This window comes from Brachyhypopomus gauderio, chromosome 14 (genome assembly GCF_052324685.1).
Source record: "Brachyhypopomus gauderio isolate BG-103 chromosome 14, BGAUD_0.2, whole genome shotgun sequence".
Lineage (NCBI taxonomy): Eukaryota > Metazoa > Chordata > Actinopteri > Gymnotiformes > Hypopomidae > Brachyhypopomus > Brachyhypopomus gauderio.
In genome coordinates this window covers 7702163-7715087 of record NC_135224.1, presented here as the reverse complement: position 1 = coordinate 7715087, position 12925 = coordinate 7702163, and positions in this window count along the sequence as shown.

Below are 12925 nucleotides of genomic sequence, written 5' to 3'. Positions count from 1 at the left end.
GCACACACACACACACACACAAATTCCCGCACATGGCATGTCGCAAATCTGCCTGTGAACTGAGTGAGAACTCTTTGCTGCATGACTTCAGTGCCAGCTGAATTTGACAGCTCATTATGCTGAGGGATTTACTTCTCTTTCAGAGTAAATAGCACTTAAAATCACGTGCTCTCCCCATCCTGCAAGTCCATATATAGCTATGCATTTGGCAGGAGGAAATCTTATTTTCAGAAACTCCCCGGCACATTGAGACCAACTGGAGTGGCCTGAGCTGATAACAGCGGTCCGGCCTTCAATGTCACCTACATCCTCGACAAAATGAGACGAGAGAGGAACTTAATGGATCTAAAGACCACCAATATTACCAATATGAGACATGTAATGATTAGCTAATGAACAAATAGAGTGGGGTTGGTGCAATGAGCTAAACAAATTTACAAGTAACAGACAGAGAGAGGAGGGAACTGAAGAAAGAGATTTCAATAGCCTAAGAGGCAATCTGTCATGCTCAAAATGACTAGCAACCAACCAGAACATGAAAAATATAAATGCAAAGTGCATGTTTATAGAAAATTGAAATACTTATTCCAAGTACGGAATGACTGGTACATTTAAAACCTTTGAAGTCCATGAAGACAGACACCTTGAAGATCAAAAATGATCCCTGACTACATCAAGTTGAAGTGAACAACTTTGGCGAAGGTTTACAGTGATGTGCTAGTCATTTTTTATCATTGTGTATGCAACAGCGCCATAGCGGATATTTGCTCAGGAGGATGATTACAATGGCTTAAAAACTATTCGTCTCTCAGCTTGTAATCTACAAGACGACTGTCAAAAGTCTGAATCTCAGTCAAGGCAAACTAGCATAAGCACTGGTGTAAGCGATATTGGCCCATTAGTGGCAATCAAAGCAAGGAGGGATCAAGCGATGACAATCCAGAGTGAGTCCTTTTGGTTTGAGGCCTGATTATTACACACACACACACACACACACACACACACACACACACACACACACACACACACACACGGTGGATTTGGAGCAACAGGAAGAATAAGGCGTACAAATGGGCAGTAATAGAAGAGACTTGCGCTGCTGGATTAGTGTAGCAAATGTCAGCGCCTCCATCTGTTCCCCTCTGATGACTCACTGTGTGATAGGTAGGAACCGCGGGGTGTGCCAACATGGCAACCCTCTCCCCCCGTCCCGCGCGCCAGGTGTTTGGAGCGCGTCACATGGCGCACGAGGGGCCTCTCAGCCGGAGAGCGGCCAGATACCGGCGCCAGGACATCGGGACGTCTCGCTTTTTATCTTTTGGCCTTGGGGACGGGCGCGTTTAGCCCTGGACGGGGCTAAGGGCTGCACGAGGGGACATTTTTTAGGCAGGACCAGGCACTCAGGGGGGTTCTGGACACTTCTCAGACAGGACGTGTGGGAGGGGTGGTTGGATAGCGTGATCGTGTTCCTTGTTCCCTCTGGAGGAAGAAAGCGGAGGTCTTGGCTGCAGAGTCCAGTTCCAGGCCAGATGATTTCCAGTGGGCAAATTAAAGTTGAACACAGTCTGTGGCCACCGCAGTCTGTTATTTCATGTGGAAAACAACAGATGAAGGGGAAGTCAAAGAAAATGTCCACATGTGTGTGGACAAAGAGAGTGAGGGAGAGAGAGAGAGAGGGAGAGAGAGAGCGCAACAGAAAGAAACGATGATGAACTTCAGTTGTCTGAGTACAACCCATGAGTGGAGAGCGATGAGGAACCGTAAAAATAAGACAACATGTCTGGATGGTGCTTTGGCCCTGAGGTGTTGTAGCACCACGCGTTCTCAAAATGGATGATCTGCTCTATACCATCCCTCTCAGCTCTGGGCTGCTAGGGAGCGAATGTACTGTCAGTTACTACATCCATGTCTAATGCTAAAGTGCCTAGTGCTAAAGCCAAGATGGCTGGGCCTTCATACCAGGAACAGGAAACCTTTGTTTCTTGTTCCCCCTTCTGTCAAACGGTTGTCTTTCATAATTCTCTCCAGTCTGCATTAATGAGTCTCATACGTTGCCTTACACATCGCTGACACTGTCACCTTTCAGGAAAATGTTTTTGTTAAGTCAGTTAATGTATGCATTTATCATGATTGAACATTTTCGTGAAAACGATTACAATGACGCCGCGTCCCTATTCGTTTATAATTATGCATGACATAAATTTAAACAGAATACTGCCATGAATAGAAGGCGTGAAAACATACTTTCACCTTGTCAAACTATAAAGTATATATATATATATATATATATATATATATATACATACTCATATATATATATATATATATATATATATATATATATATATATATATATATGAGTATGAGTGTATAAACATATATTATTTATTATTGAATAAATGTTATGCATAAACATACAGTGCAATAACAACTTTAATGATATGAAGTGATGCTGATTTTTCCTTCAGCAAGGAAAAACTCACATTAATACAGAGTAGAACCAGTCATGCCTTAAATCATTGATACGTTTTCATGTCTCTTCATGTAGGCTGTAGAGATAACTGATCGGTGTCGTCTCTGTGTGCAAGGTCCTGTGAGACTGGGCCGTCCTCTGGCCAGGGTGCAGGCCACACGGTGGCAGGCAGGTGGCGCCACCGTTGGAGGGCGAGGCGTGACGCGGAACAGGAGGCCACACGCGTTACTGCATTCCCGCCCTTTAGAGGATGTATGATTATTTGGAGTATTCTTGATTAAGAGGCAGCTGCACAGACAGCTGGCCTAGCAAGGGAGCCATCCATCAGGAGCGGGGCGTCCGCAAGCTAACGCGAAAAGCACAAACATATTTGCGAGTCGGAGCTACGCGCCGGCATAGACTGACGGTGGCTGATGTAGACCAACCGAGCCTGATGTAGACCAATGGAGGCTGATGTAGACCAGGGGAGGCTGATGTAGACCAACGGAGGCTGATGTAATCCGACGGAGGCTGATGTAGACTGACGGAGAGAGATGTAGACTGGTGGAGGCTGATGTAGACTGTTGGAGGCTGATGTAGACTGGTGGAGGCTGATATTGACCAACGGAGGCTGATGTAAACCAACTGAGGCTGATGTAGACTGGTGGAGGCTGATGTAGACTGGTGGAGGCTGATATTGACTGACGGAGGCTGATGTAGACTGGTGGAGGCTGATGTAGACTGGTGGAGGCTGATGTAGACTGGTGGAGGCTGATATTGACTGACGGAGGCTGATGTAGACTGGTGGAGACGGCAGTGCCCACTGCAGTGGTAACTGCTCGTTTTCCTCCACTCAAACCGCCCTCTTGTTTTGGATAGCACACACACACACACACACACACACACACACACACACACACACACACACACCCAAACATGCGTATCCTTCGACAGCCCTTGAAAATGCAGATTCGGCCCGAGCGCTCATTTCCTCCGAGAAAACGCAGGGGGTCCAGGAACCGGATGCTGGCAGTGGGAGGGGGGTGTGGGGCTTGGGTGGGGGGGGGGGGGGGGGGGGGGGTGCAGATGTGGGTTCAGCTCGGAGGTGGCAGCTCAGCTGCAGGCTGGAGAGATGTGAGAATCCACGGAGGTGGCGTAGCCCACCCTGCACCACCCGGCACCACCCGGCACCACCTGGCTCACACATAAACACTACAAAGGCGCCAAGGGAGGCGCAGCGAGACCTCTGCTGGGGGGCCCAGCTGCTTGCGCACTTGTGAGGGCGTCTCTGTGTGTGTCTGTGGGCGGTCAGATGGGGGGGGGGGGGGGGGGGGGGGGGGGGGGGGCATTTGCGGAGGTTTCTGCATGTTTGAATAAGTATGTATTTAGTATGGAAGCCTTCTGTTTGTGTGGGGAAACGCTTTCATTTCTCAACAAACGATTTACATTACAACGCAACGCACGTGGTCGCATTTATGATGAAAATGAGAAAAGGCTGAATGAATCTTAACGATTTTTAACATTGCACTAGTTAGCATTTCAACTAGTTGTCTGTCAGTCAGAACTAAAGCACTAAAGTCGAACCCAAAAGACGGAACCCAATGCCTCTGGCTAATAACATTCCCCGTCCCTCGCCCGCCCCTCTCTCATTCTGCCTTTCTTTTTAGATTTCCCCCGATCTCTTTTTATGTTCCTCACCTGCTGTCATTCATTTCTATTCATAGCTATTCCTGTCTGTCTGTCTGTCTGTCTGCTTTCCACACAACTCTTTGGAATACCGTTTTAGAATTTATGAAATCCCTATTAAAAACAGTATGTAATCACAAGATCTTATAAATATTAGGGAGGCTTATTCCTGGATTTTAATGTCTGGAAAAGAAACCAGAGACTTGCAGATGAACTTTGTAAGAACACATAGAACACAATGGGACACAATAGAACACAATAGGACACAATAGAACTCATAGAACACAATAAAACACATAGAACACAATAGGACACATAGAACTCAATAGGACAATAGAACACAATGAAAAGGACTTTAATTGATGCATCTCACATCAGCACAGTCCAGTATGTTGAACAGTTCTAAAAGGGCACTTGTTCTTTTTACCAAAATGTTGCAGTTGTATTTGTTGAAGTTATTGAGCAATTTTTTTAATCCAGATCTGTTCATCAGCTCATAATGTCACTTTGTTTTGAACTGTGCTGACTCAATATCACCTTCAAATGCCTTGCAGATATCACGTTTGAAGTAAGCACAACACCTGCATACAGTAGACTAAGAACATTTCAACACATCGTTGTAATTTGCCACAGAAGAAATGTTTCGTAAGAAGCCCAGAGGTGACACTATTTAACTGTTTTGACTGCATTTCATTATTGCCTTTTAAAAGTGGTTTTAGTCCAGAAAGGAGTCAGTCTGCATCTGCTCTCTATACATCTTGTCATACCTTAGCTTCTGTGCCACATCAAAGTAACAACAGCTTTCTTCTTTACCGATATCTCCTCCCTTCTCTCTCTCTCCCTCTCTTTCTCTCTCTCTCTCTCCCTCCATCACAGAGAAAACAGATGAACTGCTGCACACCCATCTAATGGTCGACCGCACCATTAATGCCAGCGTTTTGTAAATTGTGTTCTAATAATGATCTGAGTGCTTTTCTGTTCTGACCTGAAAAAACAGGTCTGTCATACAGTGAAAAAACAGCAGGCACTTTAGACCGAAATTGTAGTTGCAGTTGTGTTTCTTCCTGCCTTATAGTGGTGCTCTCTACATGTGCACACACACACACACACACACACACACACACACACACACTACCTGAACGCCCACCAAGCCCTGTGCAGTGCAGTTCTCTGTGAGGGTTTGTGAGTGGAGAGGCAGACAGATGTCGAAGGAGATTTACTTTGCTGAACCCGACTTTTCATGGTATGGTTATTTTACAACTGAACTGCAGGGCTAAAGAATTGTCAAGTCACATTATTTTCTACAGTAAGTGCACAGTAAAAAGTGCTCTGGGAAATAATGGTGTCATAAGCAAGTAGGAGAAATGCAGAAAAAATTCAGTAGTGAAAATACAGTTTGGGTTGCTAATAAGACAAAAATCTCTTTTTTCTCTGTAAGAAAGAAATGCCTGGTAACTTAGCCTTTGAGGTTAGCCTTGTGTGTGTGTGTGTGTGTGTGTGTGTGTGTGTGTGTGTGTGTGTGTGTGTGTGTGTGTGTGTGTGTGTGTGTGTGTGTGTGTGTGTGTGTGTGTGTGAGTGAGAGAGAGAGAGAGAGAGAAATAGAGAGAGAGATAAATAGATAGAGAGAGAGAGAGAGGATTATATACAGGTTTAAGACTTTCACTGGATATTGAACAATCGCATGTATCCCAGATAAAAATCTGCTGCTGAAACATCAATAGAAGTATTTTAATATCAAAAGTATTGATATTCATACAGAAGAGAATGTGAAGATATTGATGAGGTAAACACTGATAACTAAAACTAACCTTAAAGAATAATTATAGGGCAGAGAGAGTCACGTGCACTTTCTGCTAATTTACAACACAATAAACAAACCAGTCCAATCGTGTCTGTCCCATCGGTCCCAGTTGGTTCTCTACGCTGCATCTGGTGCGGGTCAGGACCACACTGACCTTCACCCACAGCTTCACCAGACTCAGCACCGAGCCCCACTGGTGCGGCGGGGCGTGCAGGTGGGAGACAGGACACACCAGTGAGGAACGCAAGCAGGAGAGTGCCCAAGCTGCAGCTAGTTATACATGATTCATAAAGATGCTCAGCAGAGCTGCTTACTGTCGTGTGAAATTTGACATTAAGCATCTTTTATGTTTTCTCCCATTCTGCAAACCCAAGGGCAACGAATATGCAATGTGTAATTTTCTTCTTTGGGAAGCCGAGCAGGGGAGAAATCAGGAGACTCGGAACACGATCTGGGCTCATCTGAATATGCAATAATTCGATGGTAGAATATAAATCAGACCAACACAGAAGCTCGTGGTCTAGGGGTGTGGCAATAGGTGAGGAGCCAACCTGAATCATAAGAAGTTATATTTCCTGTTGCCATGGTAATAAACAGCTGTTTCTGTTCAAAGGTGGAGTAAGGTTTTCTGCGCACAACTTCTTGAAAAAAAATAGCAGCATTTCCACAATACTGTATACAGAAAATACAGTATTTGCTGTCTATGCAATATGTGCATATACACCTCATGGCTCAAAACCCCAGGGCTGTCTGTGGAGTTGACCTCTGACCTTCACGGGCAATGGTGAAATCTATTGGTCCCTCCGAAAATTCACAGGGTCCTCAAACATCTCTAGTAGAGGGTGGGGTGACCAAAACTGCATACGAAGTACTGTGAGCGACGGAGACGTCACCTGACAGAGGCAGAGCCCAAAACAACCCAAAAGTTTATCTGAGCTGGCTCATGGAAATTCTAGAGAATTTTCAGTTGTGAGATCGTGTGGCTCTAGATCAACCTTGGAATAAGTCGTGTGCCCATTTCAACACACACATACACATATGGCTGAAAAAAAAATTCAGATTCATTTGAAGATATGAAGCAATGAAAAAACAACATGAACCTTGAGCCTCACTTTGATCTCCTTCAATGGAGATGAGTGTGTCTCTCTGGTGATCTAAATGGGACATTTTTAAGAGAAATAATTTGTTTTTGAAAGGCAGTGCAGCTGCGTAGCTGTGTGCATGTGTGTGTGTGTGTGTGTGTCCCTGTTTGTGTGTGTGTGTGTGTGTGTGTGTGTGTGTGTGTGTGTGTGTGTGTGTGTGTGTGTGTGTGTGTGTGTCTGTGGGGGGGTTGTTTGGCGTTAGATGGCAATCAACAAGGTTTTTCATGCATAAAGATTCAAAACAGGAACACCTCTCGAATCCTTTATGATCAAAGCCAGTGGCAGCTAATGGCCTGTGTGGTGTGTGTGTGTGTCCCTGTTTGTGTGTGTGTGTGTGTGTGTGTGTCTTGTAGATCTAACTCTGTCTATTTATATTACCCTGGTGAAATATGCACGGTTGCATAGTAAGAATAAACAACTTCAACATATAATTAATAAAATATACATTGTTTTATAGACTCATATAAAGAAAATATCTCCAATGTAATATCAATATGTTTACACTTGACACCAATTACTTTTGTTGCATAGAAACGTCCATCAGAGTTTAATCAGTTTAATCAACTTGGTCCTAGTTGAATGCTTGTTAAGTTTTACTATTTTGGTCTTCATTTTCAAAACATGTGGTACATGCGATGCTGCAAAATGTGTGTGTGGCAAATCAGTTCTCTTGGTTATTACGTCCAGTGTCATCCATGTGATGCAGAAGCTTCTGCCTGCTACACAGCGGTGGCAGACGTGCCCACCAGGGTAAAGGGCTGGCAGACGTGCCCACCAGAGTAAAGGGTTGGCAGACGTGCCCACCAGGGTAAAGGGCTGGGAGACGTGCCCACCAGGGTAAAGGGTTGGCAGACGTGCCCACCAGGGTAAAGGGCTGGCAGACGTGCCCACCAGGGTAAAGGGCTGGCAGACGTGCCCACCAGGGTAAAGGGCACCATGTCCTCCTCTGATGCCCCCCGAAATCACTGCTGCTACCAGGGGATTTTAACACAGACAGCGGCGCAAACGCGGGCACCTTATGAACATGTGTGTGAGTCCGTCTCCTCTCTCTCTCTCTCTCTCTCTCTCTCTCTCTCTCTCTCTCTCTCTCTCTCTCTCTCTCTCTCTCTCTCTCTGCATATTATCCTCACTCTATTTTTTGCTGAATTGCAGTTCTTAAAAAGTAATTCTGCTTTCCTTCTAATCTTGCACATAATGAATAAATAAGTAAATATGTCTCCCGGGAGGCGATAATTTGATGATTATGTTAGAAATCATTCTATGATTAGATCCTCAATATTACTGGCATTTTGAGAGTGCTACCTAAGCAGCCCTAGTAGTTCATGAGAGTAAGGCAAAGTGTGTGTGTGTGTGTGTGTGTGTGTGTGTGTGTGTGTGTGTGTGTGTGTGTGTGTGTGTGTGTGTGTGTGTGTGTGTGTGTGTGTGTGTGTGTGTGTGTGTGTGTGTGTGTGTGTGTGTGTGTGTGTGTGTGTGTGCGTGTGAAGGCATATTCTTTGAGCTGTACCCCCATGAGACCCGTGTAAATGGCGTGTGCTTGTTTTACTGCTGCATTGCTCCCTGGTGATTTGTAAAATGTCAAAGGTGGTGTGGAAGGAGAGAAGAGGCTGCCATCTTGCATCAGCCTGTGAGCAGCCCGAGTAGCAAAATGAAAGATTAAAGACTACAGTCGCTGCTAAAGTTCGCAAGCTGTTTACTGCCTGTTGTTTATACATTGCCAGAGGGTAGCAATGCAACTTCTGTGGAAACCTAGAGTGCATAGAAGTCTTTTGTTACAATATGTGTGTGTGTGTGTGTGTGTGTGTGTGTGTGTGTGTGTGTGTGTGTGTGTGTGTGTGTGTGTGTGTGTGTGTGTGCGCGTTTATATACATTTATAGGAAATAGTCTTATCTCTGTCGGTATCTTCTGCCTTTGTAGGTCTATAGAGATGATACATTCAGTTTCAAACAGACATGCAACTGAATTGTCAAACTAGTCCTGCTGAAATGTGTCAGAAGAGATGGAGACTGAAAGCAAGCCAACCTGCTCCAAAGGCATAAATGAAACAGCTTCTTCTGAGGAACCCATCACAACGGGAGGAATTACACCCATGCTGTCTGTCAGAAGAACTGACTAAAACAGATATGTTGTCGGGATGCTCGCGGTTAGAGCGACTCTATCAACTGCAAAGTTTCTTCACATTATAATAGTGTTGAATCAAGATGTGAACCCTTATTAGTTTCTTCAAGTCATGCATGAAGTTAATGGAATTGTAATGGGTTCCAAGCCCCACCTGATTCGTCCCCCCCCCCCCCCCCCTCCACCCACCACCCGGCCCACTCCACCCCTCCCCCACCCAATGCTCTTGAACCGAGTGTGAATACTCAGGTGGGGTAGATATGGATTGTGGTTTCTTGCTCCCTGCTCTCTCCTTTTTTGGGTGGAGGGACCTGATGTATCGACTGCTAAACACTACCTGTTGGGAAGCAGTTTGTTCATATGGGACTTACACAGTCATGCACACATGCACATGGACACACACACACACACACACGGTCTCTCTCACTCTCGCTCTTTCTAAATGTGCCACAGATGGGAGAGCAGCTGTAAGCAGTGACTTGGAAAAGGTGCCTCATTGACTGAGTTTGATGTTTGATTCCCTCTGTTTGGCCTGGCGGAGGAAGAATCCATCACTTCCCTCTTTCCTCCTCCCCGTGTCCTTCGTGCACAAAAGTCCCACTTGTTTGCTGCTTGTAACATTTGTCACAGTGCAACACGGGGACCCGCACAAGGGTGTGACGTGTTTCCTTACGGCGTCGGAGGGAATTGACACGATTGTCGTCAGACTTCAAATTTGTGCAAATTGAAAGTGGACAAGAGGCAGGGCGTGTTGTTTCATTGGTGCAGATTTATTCGGAGCTCCTTCAGCGAAAGGGACGCCTCTATTAGCAGAAGTCAGCAGCAAGTGTTTTCATCTGGACGAGCTGTGGAATGCTCTGTGGCTCACTTAGAATAAAACACACACACACACACAGACACACAGACACACACACACACACACACACACACACACACACACACACACCCCTATCTAAATGAAGCTCATCTTTATGTGGACTTCATGAAGCTCTTATGACAGCTGATGCTAGCAACAAGAGTTGTATAATCCAGGTTCAGAAAGTAAAAGTCCTCACCAGGATTTTGCTCAAGCTTGCTAGATTTTTTAATTAGTGCAATCCAGGTAAAATTAGGGGAATCAACACAATCCAGGAAGCCTGAGCAAAATCCTGGTGAGGACTTTTACTTTCTGAACTTGGATTATACAACTCTGCTAGCAACAGAATAATCCTCGTTGACGAACAGCTCCCAGTCTTGGAGGTCGTACTTGGTCGTGAGGGTCACCGCTAGGCCCTCCGCTCACCGACCTCCTCACCTGCAACTGACAAACGGAGTTTGAAAACACAAGTGAAACAGACAGAGCGGTTCTGCTGTGGGGTCGGACTGAGTCCAAACATTAGCAGCAAACACACACACACACATTATGCTCTGCTTGGGTTCATGCCGAATCCAACATAACAAGGGGTACCCACACTCAACACAGGTTTACTTAGCAATTGCTCTACCATTGTATTTCACTTCCTGAACAGCCTTTAAATTTGCATACCAATTAAGGGCATTTGCATATGCAGATGTCATATTTGTTTTCCTGTCATATCTGGGCCTTTTGCTTCTTTGGCCTCTTCCATTGACCAGCTAAGAAAGTGAAGTTAGTATTTTGTTTATTTATTTTCTTATTTATTCATTTAATCAATTGGGTGTTTATTTCATTTAGTTTTTTTAATGAAATAAAGTCCTCCTCTGGCTGGCAGGTTCATTTATCTGCCTTCTGAAAGCTCCTGTCTGCCATTTCCGTATGTGGCGGAGTTTTCATTTCCTGTCATTTTCCTGAGAGCGGAGCCTCTGGGACAAACATAGGCATGGCTCATGTTGCCACGGTGATTCACCAAATCCAAAGACAATCTTGTGAGACAGACGACGATCTGGTCCTCACCGATATCACTGCATCAATTGAAATTTCCCCACAACAAGTGCCTTTCAGTTGCCTAGTTTGAGATATCGGGGAGACACATGAGTTCGTGTGGCGTGCTGAATCGCTCGAGGTGTTGTGACATGTCGTGACACAAATTACCGATGAAAAATCACGTCAGCGGTATAGGTATAGGAAGGAACGCCTGCGGAACGGAACGGAAGGTGGCAAAACTTTGGTAGCTTTAGGTTGGTTTAAATGTGCTTTGGGTCTAATAAGAGCGTTATACCACCATGATACCTGCAGCTAGGCTGACAGTACATCACCGTTTGCTGAAACACGTAGCCTGTACACATCACACCTTACATACTGTATCAGTCAGTGTGACTCCTTCATCTGTCAAAATATCCCGTCATCGTCTGGCTAACATACTGTGGCAAAGCCGCACACACTGCCAGAAAGCACGAACTTGTTAAAAGTGCAGAGTGCCGGCTGGGAAAGACAACCGTTACCACTGCACAAAGTCACCTTCCTCCCTTATTTGCATGGAGTGAAATTGATTGCAACCAACAGAAGCTGATTTGTGTTTCTCCAGCGAGCATATCGTATTTTGCATATGACACCTTCTGAATATTCAGCTTCCGTTTTGCATTAACCTTTTCTTATAGAACTGTGCAAAAAAAAAAAACAACAATGACTGCATTTAAAGATATAAAATGCAAAATGGTTTATAGTGTCAGCTGGTTCCCAGGTATTTTTTTGCATAGATTTGCATGAACGTGACAATGGAGAAAGTTTTATATTACTTTTATATATATGGGTATAATAATACAATGGAGAATAGACAGATATGAGGTAGAGTATATGGATATAATGTGGAACATGTTAAGATTCAGTTTGTTGCTATAGCTCGGTAAAAGTACGAGGAAATGAAATGCAGCCTTCACATATCCCAGATTCTTTTGGAAGTTTGGGGTCAGAGCATTGGGTCGGTTAACAGCAGCCCTGCAGCTGAGAAGGTTAAGGCCTTGGCTTAAGATCCCACAGCGTTGAGATCAATAGTCCAAAGTCTGGAGCGTGCATAGATGTAATGTGGAGTATATGTATGTAATGTGGAGTATATGGATGTAATGTGGAAAATATGGATGTAATGTAGAAAGTGTATATAGACGTAAAGTGGGGTATATACCGGTAATTACAATGGGAAATGTACTGATGTGATGTGAAGTAAATGATATATTAGGAAATAATATACATGGATATAATGTGGGGAATATGGATATAATGTGGAAAGTGTATAGATATAGGGTAGAGTACATACATATAATGAGGCGAATACAGAGGTGTCAATTCCAGGTTCAGAAAGTAAAAGTCCTCATCAGGATTTTGCTCCAGCTTTCTAGATTTTCTAATTAGTGCAATCCAGGTAAAATTAGTGGAATCAACACAATCCAGGAAGCCTGAGCAAAATCCTGGTGAGGAATTTTACTTTCTGAACCTGGAATTAACACATATGGGTGGATATGGTTATCATGTGGAGTAAAAGATATCCTGGTGAGTATATGGATATAATTGGGAATATATAGACATATTATGGAGTATATGTTGCTAGGTACATGGGTAACATTTTTAAATTTACATTTCACTAGTAAATTTCACAAGTCTCCTACTGACAATCAATACTTCTCCAACGGTTTGGTGTAAACGTGCTTTTTGTCTCACCTTTGCTCCCTGTGCACACGTAGCACAGCTGCTATAAATAAACCTGGATCCAACTATTCAGTGACTATATTTCAGGCCAGTATAACCCACCAGCTAGAACACCCTGTGTGTGTGTGTGT